This window comes from Mustela nivalis (genome assembly GCF_964662115.1).
Source record: "Mustela nivalis genome assembly, chromosome: 5".
NCBI classification, from domain to species: domain Eukaryota; kingdom Metazoa; phylum Chordata; class Mammalia; order Carnivora; family Mustelidae; genus Mustela; species Mustela nivalis.
In genome coordinates, this window is record NC_139024.1 from 148,045,579 (window position 1) to 148,068,898 (window position 23,320).

The 23,320-nt window shown below is 39.8% G+C and overlaps 1 protein-coding gene and 1 pseudogene across 3 annotated transcripts in view; both read left to right on the forward strand.

The window, feature by feature from the left end:
* The window catches only part of CAP2 (cyclase associated actin cytoskeleton regulatory protein 2), a 139,748-nt gene that overhangs the window by 35,646 nt on the left and 80,782 nt on the right, over positions 1–23,320 (forward strand). The gene's annotated exons all lie outside the window — the stretch shown is intronic.
* LOC309865460 (casein kinase II subunit beta pseudogene) lies at positions 18,841–19,743 on the forward strand (annotated as a pseudogene). Its single transcript has one exon. The product of its transcript is annotated as a casein kinase II subunit beta pseudogene (transcript).

Sequence of the window (23,320 nt, forward strand, 5' to 3'; positions counted from 1 at the left end):
AGGGTGGTCAGACAGCTGACTCCGGCGAGGGCTTAGGAGGGGGCGGCACACCGCCACTGCTCATGTACTTCAGGCTTCTCCTCAGAGCAGTGCTGAGTGAGGCGACAGGGCAGATGGTGGCCTGCAGGACAGATGCGTGGTGTCCCTCGAGGGTCTTGGCTTCCGCCCCATCACACCAGCCCGGTCTCGGCCTGGTCCTCACTCACTGTGCTGTTGGGCATCAAATGTGCAGCATTCCAGAAGGTCACAGATAGATCCGTTTCTGTCCTCATTTCTTCCCAAGAATGTGAAGAATTTTTATTCTCAGCATTGGACACATACTTTGCAACCCAGCCCATGCTCTGACGCACAGCCCACTCCTGCTAGGTCGCTAGCCTTAGTGGGACCTCCCTGGGACCCCTTTTCAATGTAAGGACCTTGTTGTTTGGAGCGTAAACCCCTGTCTCTTCCCTTTGCACATTCTCGTTTCATGGTGCACTGAAGGCTTTGGGGACCAGCTGGTGAGAAACTGGTCTTAGAATCCAGACAATCTCCTGAAGGGCCCCCAGGCATCGCTAACCCCCGGGATCTCCCCATCTACCAAAAATAAAACGCCACCCTAAGTTTTTGCTGAAACAATGAATTAGGTGCCGTGAATCTTGCAGATAAAGATTTTTCTCTGCCTTTCTTTTTTCCTTCCTGAACAGTAAACAGTAAATTTGCTTTCACTAAACTTTTGCCTGAATTTTTTTTTTCTTCTTTTTCTTGAAGGAGAACCATGGAATGCTACACTGGTTATCCCTGTCTGTTCTGTGTTTGCTAGTACGAACCACATAAAGAGCAGGGATACCTTCTGAGCCTGCCCAGGCCTGCTGTAGCTGGTGGGTGGGCTGGGGCACAGGCTGGGGGGGTGGTGTGGGCAGACCTGTCCCCCAGCAGCTGGCTGCTCTTGGCCCCTACCTGGAGACAAAGTAGATGACTGAGTCTCACACGAACGGCACTACCCTGTGTTAAAGCCTAGCAAGAGTGTGCAGCTCAGGTCGCTTTGTCAGGAGTTCCCCAGGGTAACCAGCAACTTCTCTCCGGTCTTTTTTCTCCCGGGCAGCGCCCTCTCCGAGGATTCTTGCCATGTCAGAATGGAATCATGGTACCTAGAGGCACAAAAATTCATGTCCTTGTCATCACCCTTCTCTTTCCCTGCCCTTCCTTCTTCCTAAAACTCTGCCAATAGCTGAAACATTTGTTGTTTGTTTTAACTTAATTGTCCGCCCAGAGGCTGCTTCAGAATCTGAAAATTAATACTTTGTCTAGAAGTAATGGCCTGATTTCATTTAGATTATCTTGTTATTTCTATCCATGCTCCATCCCCACAAAGCACATGCATGCGCACACGTGCATGTCCACTACGTGCCTAAGAATTCCTCGTCACGCTGTATTAGCTACGTAAGAGAAAAAAACAGTCTCGGGCAAATATATCAGATGTCAGGCCCAAGACTCCCTCAGGTTGTAGGAAATGTTTGCAGCTTTGTCAGTTGTGTGGAAGGCAAATACAAAATGTGCTTTCTTGCCTTTAGTAGTAGTATTTCTATTATTTTTATTAGTATATTTAGTATATTTTATTAGTATAGTTAGGTTGTGGTTTACCAGTATAAGTCTCAAAATATGAGGGTTTAAAAAAACATGAGAGCTTATACATTTTATAACATATTACAACCCAATTCTTTTTAATGTGTCAAATGTAAGATCTTTTAGTGATGTAAAAGAAAAGAACGTTCTCAATGAATTAATAATTTATTGTCCATTAAAGGAGATGCATATATATAAAATAATCCATTGTATGTGTGTGCATATACATATATATACTCAGCCATTAAAAAAAAAAAGCGAAAGCTAAAGAAGTCAGATGGAAGGACAAATACCATAGGATTTCACTTACATGTGAAATTTAAAAGGAAAACAAACTAAGCAGAAGAGAAACAGACTGACAAATGCTGAGAACAAACTGGTGGTTGCCAGCGAGGACAGGCGTGGGGAGGTAAGCAAACTGAGTGAAGGGGGGATTAAGAGGTACAAACTTCCAGTTAGAAAATAAATAAGAGGGGCGCCTGGGTGGCTCAGTAGGTTAAGCTGCTGCCTTCGGCTCAGGTCATGATCTCAGAGTCCTGGGAACGAGTCCCGCATCGGGCTGTCTGCTCAGCAGGGAGCCTGTTTCCTCCTCTCTCTCTCTCTGCCTACTTGTGATCTCTCTCTGTCAAATAAATAAATAAAATCTTTAAAAAAAAAAAAGAAAACAAATAAGACATGGGATTACGATGCACAACTTAGGGAATACAGCTAACTAATTTATTGCAGTGACCGTTTCCTCGTGTATAGATACCAAATCACTATGCTGTATACCTGAAACTAATACAATATTCTATTTCCATTGTCCTTCAAAAAAATAATCATTAATCACTCATGTGTTTGCAATAGAAATCTTTTCCCTTTCAGAAAACTCTTTTTCTTTTTCTTTTTTTCTAAGATTTTATTTTATTTTTTTGTTTACTTATTTTTTTTTGAAGATTTTATTTATTTATTTGACAGAGAGAGAGATCACAAGTAGGCAGAGAGGCAGGCAGAGAGAGGGGGGAAGCAGACTCCCCGCTGAGCAGAGAGCCGGATGCGGGGCTCGATCCCAGGACCCTGAAATCACCACCCGAGCCAAAGGCAAAGGCTTAACCCACTGAGCCACCCAGGCGCCCCTCTAAGATTTTATTTTTAAGTGATCTCTATGCCCAACAGGGGGCTCAAACTCATAACCCCAAAATCAAGAGTCACATGCTCTACTGACCAAGCCAGCCAGGCGCCCCAGAAAAACACTTTCCTAAGGCAATTGGAGTATTGATATTTGACTTTCGGTTAGTTAATTTTATTAAAACCAGTTAATATACAGGAAAGGTCGTATGGTTTACTGATAATTTGGTGCTGGGGTTTAGGACAAGGTTCTAGAAGTACGCTGCTTCCCTCTGACCCTCTCAGCTCCTACCTAGCACTGTACCCACAGGCTCATCTGCGCTTGCTAAGTGAATGAATGAAAATGAATGTTTGATAAACAAATCAAATCATTAATGAATTATTGAACCAATGCATGGACGAACATACCGTGGCTGAAAGTGTAGATAAAATAATATCCCAGACTAATAGTTGAAAAGAGATCAAGGCCAAGTTTAAAGTCATGAATCATGTGAAATTTGGAGAAACATAGACTCCATAGATTTTTGTTTATCTCACACACACACGCTTGTACCCTGAATTTCTCAAAGACCTGACAGTTTATCTGGTACCTCCCTCATTCCCTTCATTCTCATTAAGAAAAGCTAAATGAGAATTTCCTGTAATTTATTTGAGGATAGTTGACTCACATGCTACATAGTTTTAGGTGTGCGGCCTAGTGATTCAGCATCTCTGCTGGTTACGCTGTGCTCACCACAAGCGCCCCTGCCATCTGTCCTGATCCATTGGAATGCCATTGACTATACTCCCTGTGCTGTGCTTTTTCTTCCAGTGACTTAACTCATTCCATACCTGGTAGCCGGTATCTCCCACTTCCCTTCACCCATTTTGCCCATCCCCTCACTGGCCTTCCTTCCGGCAACCATCAGTTTGTTCTCCGGCTTTATAGGTCTGCTTCTGGTTTTTGTTTGTTTATTCATTTGTTTTGCTTTTTGGGTTCCCTATATGAGTGAGCTCATATGGCACTCATTTTTCTCAGTCTGACTTATTTCATTTAGCATAGTGCCTTCTGGGTCCACCGCATCACCAATGGCAAGATCTCACCCCTTTTTATGGCTGTGTGATATTGCTATGTGTGTGTACCTTCTTGGTCCATTCATCTATCAGTAGACAGAGGTTGCCTCCATATCTTAGCTATTTATTGTAAATGCTGCAGTAGACATAGGGGTGCGTGTATCTTTTTGAATTCGTGTTTTTGTTTTCGTTGGGTAAATACCCAGTGACAGATTTATTGGAGCACATAGTATTTTTATTTTTAATTTTTTGAAGAACCTCCATACTCTCTTCACAAGTGGCTACCCCAATTTACATTCCCACCAGCAGTGTGCAAGGGCTCCCTTTTCTCCACATCCTCACCAACACTTGTTGTTTCTTGTCTTTTTTATTTTAGCCATTCTGACAGGTGTAAGGTCTAAATGAGAATTTATGAACATGCAAAAATCCATCAATGTAGTGACTTGTAGTCACTGCCAGTAGAAATCCCATGAGCTCTGAGACAAGATCTTTTTGTGAACTTTACTGTATTTTAAACTAAAGCCCAGATTTTTTAAAAACCAATAGAATGTTGTTTGTGTTCTCTGTTTGGATTGGGTTTTGGCATATTACTTTCCCCTTTGATCATGAACATTCGCAGTGATAGCGATCGGGTGAGAAGTAACTTTGTAGAGTCCTAAGGGGGCAGTTGGGACATTAAGTTTTTGTATGGTACTTCATCATATAATTCCCAATAATCAACTCTCCCAGGTTCCAAGAGTCTTTAGCTGTCTTTTTATAATTTTTAAACATCTGGATGAAAAGTAAAAAACTGACTGGATTGTCTCAATGTATCAAAATAATGACCATCCCAAACTTTGAAATGGGGACTCTCACCCCAGAGTTCACTTTTAAATTAGTTCATAGAAACTTGGAAGACATTTGCCCATAGGCCTATTGTAAGCAAAGGGGGTTCAGTTCCTGCTCAAAGACATGAAAGAACATTCTTCCATGTGCAGTACTCAGACCACTGAGATCTACAGTCTCGTTGCTAACTGTCTGTCATGAGAAAGGACAGAAATTGTAAGATTTGAACACTTTTGCTAGCAATCCCACAGAGTAATTTTAAGTCTGCTAAATCCGGTAATTTAAAAAACTAGGACTTGTACTTTGTCTGGTTCTTCTTTTTTATTTTTCTAGTAAGGCTCTTTTATTTTACAAAAGTATCAGTCTGTGACAGATGAGAAATTAAAAAGAAAAACCTTTAACCAAATGTTTTTTGAGCGGCACTTATGTAATGCAAAATGCTAGAAAAAAGAAAAAAATTCTTCCCCTGTGCTTTTAGTTAAATGAAGCAGGAAAACAGTAATATAAACTGCAAAATGGTTAGTATTTTCAAAGGCAGAAAAGTAAATTTTCTGAGGATAATTGAGCCGAAATTGAGGGGAGATAAAAGAAGTGGTATGTACACTTTAAGAAAGATTTGTCTTATTAAAAATAAAGTCTGAAAGGATATTCATTGAATTGCTGACGATGGTCATTGGGCTGAGGGGGTCTGGACTTAATGAAAACTTTTACTTCCTAAACATTCAAATCTTTTGAACTTTTTACATCATGTGTGTGTTACTGTTATCATCAAAAGAGAGGAAAAGGAATATTTGACAGTAATGGGAAAAAATCTTGGAATGAAGGTTTTGCGTGAAAGGGACTTCACTGAGCTGCAAAAGACGAATGAAGAGAAAATGCAGGCACCAGGTGACCCCCCTGATCCTGAGCCCTTGGCTGCAGAGCACCCTGTGGTCAAGGGTCCAGGGTGCCTGGGAATCCATGGGGAGTTGGGAACAGGTGTCAATCAAAGACCATGCATGGATTGAGTGTTCCTAATAAGAGCTCAGTCTAGATTGATGTTGGCTAGATAGGGTTGATGAATGAACAAAATCTGATTCTTAGCTAAATTTTGTAGTTGCTAGAAATCAATCTTACTTCCTGACTTATTTTCATTTTCCATATTAGTGAGCTAGGCAGTGTAAAGAAGGGAAACAAGAACTAGCATTCGTTGAGAGCCTACTAGGTGAGGGCTCTTTGAGTAGTGACTGACAAACATTCCTTGGTCAGTAGGAGAACCATTTAAGAAGGAAAAAGATTGGATAACTTGCTTATGGCCATGCATCTAGGAAAGGATAGAGTTGGGTTCTATCTCAGGCCTGTCTAAAGGTCTAAAGCTCATGATCTCTGCACTACACCAACCCACTATCCAGTAATTTAAATCATTCATTATTAAGCAGTAGTCACTGAGCTTCTGTACCATTTATGTAGGTACCCATGGGCCTCATCTTCAAGACCTACTCGGAGACCCAAGGCATAAACACATGCGTGGAAGTTAAATAAGAATATGGCTTACATAACATGAGTGAGGGGACAATGCTTAGTGTCACAGTGCATTCTAGAATAAGGATAATTTTTTGGAGCGATCTTAGAGCAACCAAGTGTCCTTCACAATTGTGTAGACCCAAAGTTCGTTAACCATGAAGCAGTTCTGGCTTACCAAGTCGAAAGATTTGGTTTAAACATGTTGATACAATGCATTGGATTCCTTAAGTGTTAGGAAAAAAATTTAGAAAATTTGGAGAAGGGCACCTGGGTGGCTCAGTGGGTTAAAGCCTCTGCCTTCGGCTCGGGTCATGATCCCAGAGTCCTGGGATCGAGTCCCACATTGGGCTCTCTGCTCAGCAGGGAGCCTGCTTCCCTTCCTCTCTCTCTCTGCCTACTTCTCTGCTTACTTGTGATCTCTGTCTGTCAAATAAATAAATAAAACTTTTAAAAAATAAAAAAAGAAAATTTGGAGAAGAGCCAATCTGCCAAGTATTTTTTAGCTATACAATGATTGAATTTGAAAATAAAGTTAATTTAGGAGAATGGTTCTGTGCAGGATACAAACTTGGAACAATATTCATACCTGTCAGAAAAGCAAATGGATTTAAACATACAATGGTGTTTTCTTTTTTCCCCTATTCCCATGCCTCGAGAAATACTGAATGTTTTTCTTTCCAATCTTTGGCCTTTTTAAATATAAACTGCAACAGTGGATTATTTAGAGGACTTTTTGTTGTTGTGTTTTTTTTTTTTTAACTACAGCGATTGTTTTTATATTAGAGATTTTGCAAAGTCTTCTGCACAATCTATTTTTGTACACTTCTTGTTTAATTTAGACCACATGTTCTGGACCTCTTTCCATGCCGTTTTCATTTTTAACGACTGTGTAGTATTTCATTATACGGCTACACCATAATTGATTTAAACAATCAAAATCATATCTAGGTGAAATAATGTACCTACAAGAATGCAGGGCCTGGACTAAGGTGACCCAGGCAAGATGCAAGTGAGGCGGGAACGTGCCGGCGCTCCTCACCAGTGTCACCCATGTCCCATCCCTGCAAGGCTGGGCATCCAGTCTCATCATTTGTCGTCATTTTAAAAAGTAGTGACGTTTGACTTGTTTTCAGTTTTTCCCCATTAGAAACAAAATTTCAGTGGATATTATTTTCTGAAAGAAAATTCCTGCAGTTGGAAGTCCCAGGTCAACGGCAAGCATTCCCTAATACTTCCTGTTCCGCTTTACCCTTTCTCCCCCCTCCCCCCGCCACCACACACATGGTTCTGATTCATACTCTCGTGGTGTCCTAACGTGCTTTATGAAATTCGGTGGTAGTTACAAACTAGGAAAATAAGAATTTTAGGGATGATTTGAACGCACATTAATATTCATGATATTGGCTCTTTAAAAATGCTTTGCCCCCTGCTGGATGTGCAGGGAGATAAAAGCAGAGCTCTTCTTCCCCATATAAATCATCTTTTTTTGCAAAAGAAAACCATCTCTCAGTTCTTTTACATAGTATTTGACGTACCAAGCAATTTATTTAACTTCCCTCTTTGGGACTGGATATATGACGTGTTTTGGGTGGGGTTGGTTGAGTGTTGAGTCACTTGAACTGAGACCACTAAGGCAGCGGAACCATATAATAAAAGATTTCAGGCATGGATGTAAGAAGGGACACGTTGGAGCTGTTCCCTAGCATCAGAACTGTGCACCATGGTTTATGTAAATACTTATGTGAGTTGGAGTTGCCAAGGCAACAATCCTATTAATGAAGAATAAACCTCTTTTATTATCAGTGCCTGAATGATTACTTTTTTTATAAACTGTGCCTGGTAGTCTAACATTGACATTCTTAATCTACCTACTCATCTTTGCTTTCCAGACTGCAGAACTATTTAGCTCTAGTCAATAAGCATGCCTTCTTTCTCTGCCAATAGAAGTGGAATTATTGGGGGAAAAAAATTAGCTGACTGTAAGGGCAGTAAAAATACTAATTTATAACAATTATCTAATCTAAAATTATTGCCCTTTTGATATATACTTTGACAAAAGTAGAGCCTAAAATTGACTGAACTTGTTTGGTATTTGAGTGGGCCAGTCTTTAAATTAACTTGTCTCTATGATTTAACAGAGCATTGCCAACATATTTTTAAATAAGTGGAGTGTGACATTACTGCTTCCTTCCCCTAGTCAGACTGTAAATTTAGACTCCATTTTATTGCATGCACACTGGATACTTGAAAAAGGCAGCTGCGGGTGAGTCATAGGGAACTCTGTTGTCCTGAAGGGCCAGAGAACCACATTAAGGGGAACGGGAATGATACCTAGAAATGAGTGAATTTGAGGCAGTGTGCTTCTTGGGTTCTAGAGAGAAGGAAATCTTTTCTTCAGAAAAGAATACATTCCCTTTCAATGAGAATGCTTCTTGTGTGTTGTCGAGCTAACCAAATGTTGTCAAGCTTACCTTTTCGGTTGTGGGTTGGTGATATCAACAGTTCATTCCTTTCAAGACTGGATGTTTGTTTTCTGTTCCGTACCACTACCACCTTAACACTTACCACTCGTGTTCATTAACCATTCTCTGTATTCATGATCCGTGTCCCTGATTTAAACTTGGTAGCACCCAGGCACCTAGTAGGTACTCAGAAAATATATTTTTTTAAAGATTTTATTTATTTATTTGACAGACAGAAATCACAAGTAGGCAGAGAGGCAGGCAGAGAGAGAGGAGGAAGCAGGCTCCCCGCGGAGCAGAGAGCCAGATGCAGGGCTCCATCCCAGGACCCTGGGATCAGGACCCGAGCCGAAGGCAGAGGTTTTAACCCACTGAGCCACCCAGGTGCCCCCAGAAAATACATTTGATTGTGACATTTGATAATAAATTTCAGTCTTACTCAGTTATATCTGTTACATATTTTCCCGATAATAAAATTTTAATGTTTGTTCAAGAAAAGTTTGACAACAAATGTATAAAGAAGAGAACAAAATCCACTCACAATTTCACTACTCAGAGATAACTGCCATTGATATCATGGCATAATTATTTCATAAGGACTTTGTTCAAAGTCCTGTTTTCTCCTCAGTAAGTTGGAATCAGCACTGTAATCTGTGACAGCCGTATGTATAAGGACAAATGACACATGCCAGGCCCCGACGTGCACAGGTAGTCCGGGTGAGACATTAGGATATTGACTGAAATGATGGGACCAGCCATAGTCCGAGCAAAGCTTGGCCCCTCTCCCATGTCACTGTGGCAGTTTGAGGTTCAACAACAAATAGTCGATCTGATTTCTCAAGTCTTCATTTGTAGCTTGAGATGACATCCCTCGCCAAGCAAATTTGCCCTCAGAGCAGGTTTTAACATACACAGATATGCATGTTTCCTTATTAATGGCAACTCGGCTGGCTTGCTTTATTCCTCTTCCTGATGGCACACTGGGAAGAGACAAGGCTGTTCCCCAAACTTATATAGAATAGCCAAAGGTCCGTGGGAACTCGAGAAGTCACAATGAAGAAACAGCCCTTCCTCGCATGCTTTATTCTTGCCTGTGACAACATAAAGGGGCAGTTTGAGTGTCGCTTTCGTGTACCTCCAAGTACTCTAAGATAATTGTGATAAAAATAACCATAAGCACAAAGAATAAAATCTCATGTAATGAGGACAAAAGCATACAACTGTGTTATTTTAACAAACAGAAACAATCCAAGTAAAAATAGAGTTTTTATTATGGTCTCTTAGTGACCCCTCCCCCAATCATCATCATCGTTCTGCCACCCTTGCCACCAGATAACTGTCCCCAAGCATTTCCCATGTAGGAGTTCATAACACCTCTGTGTTCATAACCCCACACACACACCTTACCTGCAATCCCATGTAAATATCAATATAGCAGGTGATGAGGAGATGCTCTGTCACCAAGAGGATGAAGTGGGATGAAGTTCAAAAATATCTGAAAATTTAAATAGAATAAGTTTTTTCTTGTTTAAAAAAAAAAAAAGTGGAAGGACTTCTAGTTTCTGATTCCTTGTATTAGGAGCTTAAAAATCACCACACCATCTTGAACAAGTAAAAAGCTGAACAGATTAAAAGAACAGCAACTCTTTTTGGATCTATAAGAGAAGGGAGGACATAGGGCAAACTGCAGATGATACACGGAATGCCGGTGTATTGGAGCAAAGACTCAGGAGGTGAAACTGCCACCAGTGCTTGGGTAGGAAAACAACGTGAACTGTAATTGGTGGATTGTTGCAAGCTCAGTGCAGACAACTCTGGGAGTTAAGAACTCCAGGAGGACCCAGTTGTTGGGGTCCCTCACAACACTGGGAGATATACCCATAGCATTTCAACCAGGTTCCCATCGTAAATGTGGAAGAAAAGTATCCCCAGACTCCTGGCAAGGGGAGGGGGGAAGTAAGCATTTTGAAATTAGCCAGAGCACTCTGTTCTCAATAAGGCCTGTCCTCAGTGGGAACTAATCAGGGTATACCCTGGTGCAGGGTATTGTCAGAGCCCTGCTGACCTCAGAAAGAGAAATCCTCAACTCCAGCTGGCTCTAGTCTTCCACATAGGAAAGAGAAATCAAGTCTAGCTGACTATAGCCACCCTGTCCCATCTCAGGAGGAAGGGGAAAAAGTGAGAGGCACAGGAAATTCACAGTCCAGAGGCATAGGCTCACTAAAAGATCGGGACCTAATTGTAGGATTAAAGTACACTTCCTCATCTTGCCTCACCACTCCATTACTAAAGTCTTATTGACAGCAGTTTCTTTCACTCAGTACATCATATCTGGCTATCCCCCCAAAAAAAAAAAAAAAAAATATATATATATATATATATATATATATATATATATATATATATGTGTGTCAAAAAAATTACAAGGCATACCATTAGACAAAAACCAGAATTTGAAGAGACAGAGCACTCACTGGAACCAAATGTAGTAGCAATGTTAGAACTATCAAATTGGGAATTTAAAATAACTGTGATTAATTTGTAAAGGACAATAATGGAAAAAGTAGACAGCATGCAAAAACAGGTGGGTAATAAACAGAGAGACAGAAATCCTAAGAAGCAATCAAAAAGAAATTCCGAAGATTAAAAGTACTGTAACAGAGGCAAAAAATGGCTTTAATGGTCTTATTAGTAGACTGCACACCACTGAGGAAGAAATCTCTGAGCTAAAAGATACATCAGTAGAATCTTCAAAAAACAGAGAGAACAAAGACCAAACAAAACAGAACAGAATATCCAAGGGCTGTGGGACAACTATGAAAGGTGTATCATATGTTTAATGGGAGTATCAGGAGACCAAAGAGAGAAAGGAATAGAAAAAATTACTTGAGGGCACCTGGGTGGCTCAGTGGGTTAAGTCTCTGCCTTTGGCTCAGGTCATGATCTCGGGATCCTGGGATCAAGTCCCACATCGGGCTCTCTGCTCAGCAGGGACTGAGCCTGCTTCCCTCTCTCTCTCTGCCTGCCTCTCTGCCTACTTGTGATCTCTCTCTCTGTCAAATAAATAACATCTTTTTTAAAAAATATTTGAAACAATGGTTACCAAGAATTTCCCCCAAATTGATATCAGAAACCAAACCACAGATCCAGCTTAAATCTTAAAGAATACCAAGCAGGATAAATACGCCAAAACTACACCCCAGTGTATCATTCTCAAATTATAGGAAATAAAAAATAATGGAACAATCCTGCAAGAAGCCAGATGAAAACACATTTTCTATAGAGGAACAAAGATAAGATACGTATGACCTTTCCTCAGAAACCCACAGGCAAGAAGAGAGTACAGGGAAATATTTAAAGTGTTAAGAGAAGAAACCTACCAATCTAGAATTTTGTACTCTGAAAAATTATTCTTCAAAAGTGAAGAAGTACTTTCTCAGACAAAACTTGAGGAAACTTGTTTCCAGTAGACTTGCCTTGCAGGAAATGTTAAAACAAGCTCTTCCAAGAAAAGGAGTATAATATAATTAGCTCAGAAACCTGTATCTATATAAAGACTAACATTAAAAAAGAAATAAATGAAGGTAAAATTAAATCTTTTTTTTCATATTCTTGATTGATCTAATGTGTAACAATTCATTCAAAATAATAATAATAATAACAGGAACAGTATATTGAATTACTACACTTCTGTATATATCATCAATATGCGTATGTATCGTATATATATGTATATAAGTGAAATGAAAAGACAGCAGTGATACTCAGGACAAGATGAAGAGATTAAGATTATTTTGTTATTATAAGGTATTTATGCTACTGTGGTGTAATGTTGTTTGAAAGTGATTTTGGATTAGTTGTATATTGCAACCTCTCGGCCAACCACTTAAAAGGAAAAAAAATATGTAACTGATATGCTAAGAAAGGAGAGAAAGTGAAATCATCTAAAATGCTCAGTTAAAACCACAAAAGGCAGAAAAAAGAGTAGAAGACAAAAAAAATAGGAACAAATAACAAGGGCAACAAATGGAAAACAGCAATGAATATGGTAGATATTAATCCAGTGATAGCTGTAATCACTTTGAATGTCAGTGGTCTAAATATACAAATTAAAAGATAGAGATTGTCACAGTGGGTCAAAAAACCTGTCCCAACTACATGCTGTCTACAGGAAAGCCATTTTAAATGTAAAGACACATACAGATTAAAAATAAATGGATGCAGAAAATATACCATGCTAACATTAATCAGAAGAAAGTAAGAGTACCTGTATTAATTTCAGAAGAGCATACTTCCAAGTAAGGGAAGTTGCCAGGGATAAGGAAGGGCATTGTGTAGTGATAAAAGGTATTATAAGACAAGAAAACTACATGAACATAAGTGCAGAAAACCTCAAAAAATATTAGCAAATCAAATCCAAAAAAGTATAGAAAGAATTATACACCATGGTCAAGTGTAATTTTTCCAGGATCTACAAGGCTGGTTCAATATTGAAAAACCAGTTAATGTGGGGCACCTGGGTGGCTCAGTCAGTTCAGTGTCTGGCTCTTGGTTTAGGCTCAGGTCATGACCTTAGGATAGGGAGATCCAGCCCCATGTCAAGCTCCACACTCAATGGGAGTCTGCTTGAAGATTTTCTCCCGACTTGTGCATGCATTCTCTCTAAAATAAATAAATCTTTAAAAAAATTAATGGTATTAGGGTAGTACTGGCCTCCTGGAATGATTTAGGAAGTGTTTCCTCTGATTCAATCTTTTAAGAGAGATTGTAGGAAATTGATATACTTGTTTGGTGGAATTCACCAATGAACGCATTGGGCCTGGTGGTTTCCATTTTCAAAAGGTTATTAATTATTAATTGAATTTTTTAACAGATAAAGACCTATTCAAATTATGTGTTTCCTTTTGTGTTACAAATCTAAGTTCTCGGGCTCACTTAAACCTATCAAATCTGAAACTTGGTTGTAAGGCTCAACAATCTGTTTTAACAAACCATCCAGGTGATGGGGTGCCTGGGTGGCTCAATGGGTTAAAGCCTCTGCCTTTAGCTCAGGTCATGATTCCGGGGTCCTGGGATCGAGCCCCGCATCAGGCTCTCTGCTCTGCAGGTAGTCTGCTTCCCTCTCTCTCTGCCTGCCTCTCTGCCTACTTGTGATCTCTCTGTCAAATAAATAATAAAATCTTTTTAAAAAAACCATCCAGGGGCGCCTGGGTGGCTCAGTGGGTTAAGCCGCTGCCTTTGGCTCAGGTCATGATCCCAGGGTCCTGGGATCGAGCCCCACATCGGGCTCTCTGCTCAGCCAGGAGCCTGCTTCGTTCTCTCTCTCTCTCTCTCTGCCTGCCACTCTGCTTGCTTGTGATCTCTCTCTGTCAAATAAATAAATAAATCTTAAAAAAAAAAAAACATCCAGGTGAATATAATGCACACTTAAGATTGAGAAGCACGGTGTACACCCTCTTTATGGTTCTTAATATGTCAACCCAGATGCCTTTCATAATCTGACTTTATAGAGTTGGTGCCTTTGTTCATTTTTACAAAATTAGACATCTCCGATTTGTTTCCAGCAAAATTATGAAGTGGTGATATTTTGTCTTCATTATCCTATGACGTCTTGTCATCATTTCATTTTCTTGTTTTTCTTTCGTCTCTCAGGTCCCTCTTTAAAGGCTCTTCATTGGCTGAAACTCAAGGAACTTCCCCTTTAGAGTTCGAGGCCCCTGATTAGAGGTCCCTAAGGAATAAGATCTAAAAATACATTATCTCTTATTGTAAAATATAGGGCATTGGCAGATTAATTAGGGAGGAATATAGGGATAGCATTGACCATGACCTTCTCAGCCAGCATATTGCTCCCAAAGAGCAGGTGCTCATTCCCTTGACCTTAGAAGAGGAGAACCCTCTTCCCTTCACTGTCAGGTCTCAAGAAGGATAATACTGTTTCAGAAGATCTGGAAATCCCTTCATTACAGGTACCCTTGCTGGATACTTTTTCATCTCTCTGTGTCTCTTACACATTTTCCCCCAGTTGTGCCTCCCCTTTTTCATCCACATAGTACTTTGCAGCCTGTAGCATTCCCAGTGAAGCAATGCAAAGATCTGATGACTAGAGATCACTTGGGCTTCCCCCAGGAGCCAGCTCTCTTTTGAAGAGATTCAATGGAAATAAGTCATATTTGCCCAGATCTTCTAGTCCCAAGGTCTGCTTTAAACTGACTAACAAAATTCATTCTCCTACTCTGTCCCCTAGGAGCACAAAACAAGATGGTCCACCATTCCATCTATCCAAGAATCCCAGTTACCTAGATGATAATTGATTGAGTTTAAATAAAATGTGTAGCCTTGACTCTTACCAAAATCTCCCTCTTCTCTCTGCACACACGTGCTCGCAGGAAGATAGATGCACATAGACACCCACAAAGGTCACTGAGGCTCTTGAGCCCGGCACACATGTGATGGACAAACTCAGCAAAAACCCTCAATTATTTGTTGTTACTGAAAATCCCTACGTTTGGCTTTTTCTTTCACAATGCTTCGAACTGCCTGAGTGAGCCAAATTCTCCCTTTCAAGTTATCAGAACTCAGCAGGTTTAGTAAAATTGCTCCTAAATAGGATGCTCTCTGGTCGAGGGAACTCACGGAACTTTCCTGTAGAAGCAGGTGGACCAGGATATCTCAAGTGCGGAATGAAAATCCTTTGAAACATGGATTTTCATGAGGTTAAACATGAATGTGGTTAAGCATGAATGTGGTTTACAATCTGCTAATTATGCCCAGAGTTCCAAGGAACTAGAGGGAGAAATCTTTCTGAAGATTCTGTGGATTCTGTAGATTTCTCTGCATAAGCAAAGTGAAAGTTGAAGAGAGTTGAAGCAAGAATCTAGGTATTGAGCCATTCTCTGCTCCAACCTCCACCCCTTTTGTTGTGAAAGGCTGTTTAGGGAAGAACTCTAATTAATTAAATTGACCATTTTGCTAATCAGACCACCAGAAAATTACTACACCAGGCTAAACATTCTTTCTAGGGAAAGTAAAAAATGCTACTGATAGTGTTCATCTTAGAATAACTACAAAAATATTGTCAATGCCCCTCAGAGCTAGCAGCTTTAACTACAGAAGGCAGGTAATCCTAAATTACTGTTCCACAGCAACTACAATTCAGTCAACTCTGCCAGCTTTGTCATAGATGAGAACAATACCTCTGTGTTATTGTGGCCAGGAGAAGTACAATTATTTTATTTATATCCAAACTGTGGAAAGCTGTATCTCATAGTTTTCTTTCCTTTTTTTCATTTCATTTTATTTTATTACTTTCCATTGTTCCAAAACTCATTGTTTATGCACCACACCCACTGCTCCATGCAATACATGCCTTCCATAATATCCACCACCAGGCACACCCACCCCCCCCCTTCCCTCCAAAACCCTCAGTCTCTCATGGTTCCTTTCCCCCTACGATTTCCCCCAACTCACTTCTCCTCTCCAACTCCCAATGTCCTCCATGTGAAACCATATGATAATTGACTCTCTTTGCTTGACTTATTTCACTCAGCATAATCTCTTCCGTCCACGTTGATATTGAAGTTGGGTATTTATCCTTTCTGATGGAGGCATAATATTCCATTGTATATATGGACCACATCTTCTTTATCCATTCGTCTGTTGAAGGGCATCTTGGTTCTTTCCACAGTTTGGCGACTGTGGCCATTGCTGCTATGAACATTGGGGTCCTTCTTTTCACGCCATCTGTATCTTTGGGATAAATACCCAGTAGTGCAATTGCAGGGTCATAGGATAGCTCGATTTTTAATTTTTTGAGGAAACTCCATACTGTTTTCCAAAGTAGCTGCACCAACTTGCATTCCCACCAACAGCGTAAGAGGGTTCCACCTTTTTCTGCATCCTCTCCAACACATGTTGTTTACTGTCTTGTTAATTTTTGCCATCTAACTGGTGTAAGGTGGTACCTCAATGTGGATTTGATTTGAATCTCCCTGATGACTAGTGATGATGAACATTTTTTCATGTGTCTGTTAGCCATTTGTATGTCGTCTTTTGAGAATTGTCTGTTCATGTCTTCTGACTATTTTTTGATGTGATTATCTGTTTTTTTTTAAAGATTTTATATATTTATTTGACAGACAGAGATCACAAGTAGGCAGAGAGGCAGGCAGAGAGAGAGAGAGAAGCAGGCTTCCTGCGGAGCAGAGAGCTCGATGCAGGACCCTGAGATCATGACCCGAGCCGAAGGCAGCAGCCCAAACCACTGAGCCACCCAGGCGCCCCTGATTATCTGTTTTGTGTGTGTTGAGTTTGAGGAGTTCTTTATAGATCTTGGATATCAGCCCTTTATCTGAAGTGTCATTTGCGAATATCTTCTCCCATTCCGTGGGTTGCCTCTTTGTTTTGTTGACTGCTTCCTTTGCTGTGCAGAAGCTTTTGATCTTGATGAAGTCCCAAAAGTTCAATTTCTCTTTTGTTTCCTTTGCCTTTGGAGTCGTATCTTGAAAAAAGTTGCTGTGGCCAATGTCAAAGAGGTTACCACCTATGTTATCCTCTAGGATTTTGATAAATTCCTGCCTCACGTTGAGATCTTTTATCCATTTCAAGTTTATCTTTGTGTATGGGGTAGGAGAATGGCTGTCCAATTTTTCCAGCACCATTTATTGAAGAGACTGTCTTTTTTCCACTGTATATTTTTTCCTGCTTTGTTGGAGATTATTTGACCATAGAGTTGAGGGTCCATATCTGGGCTCTCTACTCTGTTCCACTGGTCTGTGTGTCTGTTTTTGTGCCAGTACCATGCTGTCTTGGTGATCACAACTTTGTAGTAAAGCTTGAAATCAGGCAACATGATGTCCCCAGTTTTGTTTTTCTTTTTCAACATTTCCTTAGCAATTCGGGGTTTCAGCAAAGGTGGTCCTAAGGGGAAATACATAGCCATCCAAGCCTCCCTCAAAAAAATTGAAAAATCCAGAATACACCAGCTCTCTTTACACCTTAAAGAACTGGAGAATCAACAACAAATTAAGCCAACCCCACATACAAGAAGGGAAATAATAAAGATTAGAGCAGAGATCGATGAGATAGAAACTAGAGGTATAGTAGAACACATCAATGAAACTAGAAGCTGGTTTTTTTGAAAGAATCAATGAGATCGATAAACTGTTGGCCAAACTAATCCAAAATAAAAGAGAGAGGACCCAAATTAATAAAATTATGAATAAAAAGGGAGAGGTCACGACTAACACCAAGGAAATAGGAACAATCATCAGAAATTATTGTCAATAGTTATATGCCAATAAGTTACACAACCTAGATGAAATGGATGCATTCCTGGAAATATCTAGTAATGAGATTGAAACAGTGATCAAAAATATTCCAAAAAACAAGAGCCCAGGACCTGTCGGATTCTCTGGAGAATTCTACCAAATATTTAAAGAAGAAATAATACCTAGTCTCCTGAAGCTCTTTCAAAAAATAGAAACAGAAGGAAAACTTACAGACTCTTTTTATGAAGCCAACATTATCCTGATCCCCAAACCAGGCATAGACCCCACTAAAAAGGAGAATTTCAGACCAATATCCCTAATGAATATGGATGCCAAGATTCTCAACAAGATCCTAGCTAATAGGATCCTACAGTACATTAAAAAGATTATCCACCATGACCAGGTGGAATTTATCCCTGAGATGCAGGGTTGGTTCAACATTTGTAAATCAGTCAATGTGATAGAACAGATCAGTTAAGAGAAGAGAGAAGAACCACATGGTCCTCTCAATTGATGTAGAAAAAACTTTTGACAAGATACAGCATCCATTCCTGATTAAAACGATTTGAAGTATAGGAATAGAGGGAACATTCCTCAACTTCATAAAATCTATCTATGAAAAACCCAAAGCAAATATCATCCTCAATGGGGAAGAACTGACAGCCTTCCCTTTGAGATCAGGAAAATGACAAGGATGCCCTCTCTAACCACTGTTGTTCAACATAGTTTTATTTTTGGAAATGTGGTCATTAGAGACTGACAGAAGTCCTACTGAAAATACACATTTTGATACATGGGTGAACTTTCATGCAGCTCAGAACTTGACATTCATAAGATCATAATGGCCTCCAGAAGAGTAAATATTGAAAATCCTCTGTTCCTCCCTAAGGAACATCCAAAATTTTGAGATTTTGAGCAATATAATCCCAGCATTCAGAGTACCAGGACAAATAATAGGAGATGGTATACTCCAAAATGGAAAATATATCTTCATTTAAATATTCATGAGACCGACTTCGGCTGCCGAGGTCGGGTCTGTGGCCTGCGTTGTAGCCCTTGCGGTTCCTTGGAAGCGGCAACTCCCCTCCCCGACCCTGTTCCCGGTCCCCGTCCAGCTACTGACGTGAAGATGAGCAGCTCAGAAGAGGTGTCCTCGATTTCCTGGTTCTGTGGGCTCCGTGGCAATGAATTTTTCTGTGAAGTGGATGAGGACTACATACAGGACAAATTCAATCTCACTGGACTCAATGAGCAGGTGCCTTACTATCAACAAGCTCTAGACATGATCTTAGACCTAGAGCCTAATGAAGAGCTGGAAGACAACCCCAACCAGAGTGACCTGATTGAGCAGGCAGCCGAGATACTTTATGGATTGATCCATGCCCGCTCTATCCTCACCAACCGTGGCATCGCCCAGATGTTGGAAAAGTACCAGCAGGGAGACTTTGGCTACTGTCCCCGTGTGTACTGTGAGAACCAGCCAGTGCTTCCCATCAGCCTTTCGGACATCCCAGGTGAGGCCATGGTGAAGCTCTACTGCCCCAAGTGCATGGACGTGTACACACCCAAGTCATCAAGGCACCATCACACGGACGGCGCCTACTTCGGCACCGGTTTCCCTCACATGCTCTTCATGGTGCACCCAGAGTACCAGCCCAAGCGGCCCGCCAACCAGTTTGTACCCAGGCTTTACAGTTTCAAGATCCATCCAATGGCCTACCAACTGCAGCTCCAAGCCGCCAGCAACTTCAAGAGCCCAGTCAAGACAATTTGCTGATTCCCCATCCCACCTGACCTTCAGTCTTTGACCTCTGATCCTTTGCTGCTACCCTTTCAGGATCCCTCTATGGTTTTTAGTTTAAATTAAAGGAGTCATTATTGTGGTGGGAATATGAAATGAAGTGGAAGAAAAGGCAAAAAAAAATATTCATGAGACGTTCTATTATGCTGATAATTGAATTTGTTGTTTTATTGAAATGGTCTAAGGATCTTGGTTTGAGCTGAAGCTTTGTATCTCAGAAAAAAAAATCCTTGAATGAGAAATAACAAGAAAAATTAGAAACAAGAATCAGGTGCTCATGTCAGTAAAAATTTTAGAAAATTTGTCAAATGTCAGAACATGTTAATGAAGTGGAATGACAAAAACTAGTCACTTCCCCCTACTTTTCTTCAACATAGTTTTGGAAATCCTAGCCACAGCAGTTAGGCAAGAAAAAGAAAAAAAAGTCATCCAAAATGAAAAGGAATAAATAGCACTATCAGTGTTGGCAGATGATGTTATACTATATTAAAAACACTAAAGACTTCACCAAAAACTATAAATGAATTCAGTAAAGTTGAGGACACAAAATCAATATACGGAAATCTGTTGCTTTTCTATATACTAATAATGAAATAGCAGAAAGAGAAATTAAGAAAATAATTTCATTTACAACTGCACCAAAAAGAATAAAATACTTGGGAATAAATTTAACCAAGGAGGTGAAATTCCTGTACTCTGAAAACTATAAGACATTGATGAAGGAAATTGAAGATGACATGAATCAATGGAAAGTGATACTGTTTTCATGGATTGGAATAATTAATATTGTTAAAATATTCATACTACCTCAAGCAATCTACAGATTCGGTGCAGCTTCTATCAGAATACCAATGACATTTTTCACAGAACAAGAACAAATAATTCTAAAATTCTTATGGAACCACAAAATATCCTGAATAACCAAAGTGATCTGGAGAAAGAACATAAATGGAGGCATCCCAGCCCCAGATTTCAAACTATAGCACAAAGCTGTCGTAGTCAAAACAGGATGGTACTGACACAAAACCAGACACGTAGATCAGTGGAAAAGAATGGGGAGCCCACAAATAAACCCACACTTATATGGTCAGTTAATCTATGACAAAGGAGGCAAGAACATACCATGGGGAAAGACAGTCTCTTCAATAAGTGGTGCTGGGAAAACTGGACAGCCACATGCAAAAGAATGAAACTGGACCACTTCCTCACACACTACACAAAAATAAATTCAAAATGGATTAAAGACCTAGATGTAAGACCTAATGCCATAAAACTCCTAGGAGAAAACAAAAGTACTGAACTCTGACATTAGTGGTAGCAATGGATTTCGGATTTGGCTCCTCAGGAAAGGACAACAAAAGCAAAAATAAACAAGTGGGACTATGTCAAACTAAAAAGGTTTGCACAGTGAAGGAAACCATCAATAAAATGAGAAGCAACCTACTGAATGGGAGGTTTTCACAAATGATGTATCAAATAAGGGGTTCATGCCCAAAATATATGAAAAAAACTCATGCAACCCACTATCAAAAAACATCTGATTAAAAAAATGGAGGTCTTGAATACAGTAATTTTCTAAAGAAATACAGATGGCCAACAGGCATATGAAAAGATGTTCGGCATTACTAGCCACGAATAAAATGCAAATCAAAACCACCAGATATCACCTCACACCTGTCAAAATGTCTGTTATCCAAAAAAACAAGAAATAAGAGGTGTTGGCAAGGATGTGGATATAAAGGGAACCCTTGTGCGCTGTTGATGGGAATGTAAATTGGTGTAGCCACTGTGGAAAACAGTATGGCGATTCCTCAAAAAATTAAAAATAGAACTGTCATATGATCCAGCAACTTCCCTTCTAGGTATCTATCCAAAGGAAATGAAGACAGTAATTCAAAAAGTCACATTCACCCCTATGTTCATCACAGCGTTATTTACAATAGCCAAGATGTGGAGTGAATCGTGGTTTAGGATATTCAAAATAAAACCAGAAGATTGAGTAGCATCCAAATTCTCAAAGGCCGGACATCTCCTCACTGAGCCATCCCTCTCCTGTCCCAGTCCATCAGGCCCTTAAAGAGTTTGATAGAGCACAAACCCTTGATTGAAAGGGAAAATAAAGAAACCCACAATATGGTAGCGAAGGACTCATGGACACACCTTCATGGCAGCCAGAAATAGTGTGTCGGAAAGGAACGTTGCATGCGAAGGGAAGGCATCGGCTTACGCTCAGAGAAAATGGAACATAAGAAACAGAAACAGATTCCTCAAAATGGCTTAATTAGAGCATAACTTACACTCTTAGAATTAATGAGAGTATAAATGTATTTTTAAATAGCTTAAAGATGGGGTGGTTCAGTGGGTTAAAGCCTCTGCCTTCGGCTCAGGTCATGATCCCGGGGTCCTGGAATCGAGCCCCTCATCGGGCTCTCTGCTCAGCAGGGAGCCTGCTTCCTCCTCTCTCTCTCTCTTCCTGCCTCTGCCTGCTTGTGATCTCTGTCCGTCAAGCAAATAAATAAAATCTTTAATAAATAAATAAATAGCTTAAAGACAAGGTGATAAAACTTTGGTGGGAGTGAAATGCAAGAGAAGTTGAAGGTCTAACAAATGAAGAACAAAAATGACATCCATACAGAAATGATACATAGATTAAGTGAATGTATGTATAAGAGATCCTGTTGGAAATCTGTTCACTCACAGTAGAAAACCGTATTCATGTGATCGCAGTAAATACAGATGAAGACAAAGAAATTGAAGGCAGAGAGAGAATGTAGAAGATACGAAGACACTCAAACATCACACGATCTGAAGATAATAATTGGAGTCCCTGAAGAGAGATTCTAACAAGCGCAACAGAGGTATCTTGAAAGATAAAAGAAAAATTTTCCTAGAAATGAATGAGGGCCAAACCTACTCCAGCAGATATAACATAGAACGCTCAAAATCCAAACACATCATGGCTAGGCTGTTAAACCCCAAGGATAAAGAAATAATTCTTCAGGTGTCAAACTAGAAACAGCCAATTTTCTGCAAGAGAGAGGAAAAAAAAAAAAAAAACCCATCTGGCTTCAGATTTCTCTGTTGGTACAGTTAGTGCCGTGTTATCTGAAAATGGATGAAGAATGTTACCAAGGAGGTTCCATTCAGCGCAGATGCTGTTAAAATAGAAAGACGACAGGGAGACGTGTCCAGACCTGAAGAACTAAAAGCAACTTTGAGATTTTCTTGGAAAAAAAAGAATTGATAATGAGGTTCGGCCAATAAAAAATCTCAGAATAATCCGGAAATGGAGAAATCGTGGTAAAATGGTAAGAACCACGAGGTGTATTTAAATGTAGCCTCTGTCCTAGAGTCTGTGGATTCATGTTCCAGCTAGACTATGAATGCTATTTAATTGAGCAAAATAAAAATAACTCAAAAATATGGAAGATAGAATATCAGAAATACGGAAAGACATAGGAGTGTACTTGTATTCTTATCTTTGCCAGTAAGGAGCCAATCAATACTGTCTAAAATACTGTCTAAAATGATACCATGTAATTTAAAATGCAAATACATAATTATTCCAATCTCTTAATATTATATATATTTACATACTTATATATATATTTTTTTATATAAATTTTTTCCCTTGGAATGATCATTTAGAACTTAATAATTATTATATTGCAGAAACTTCTAATTTACCAATTCTG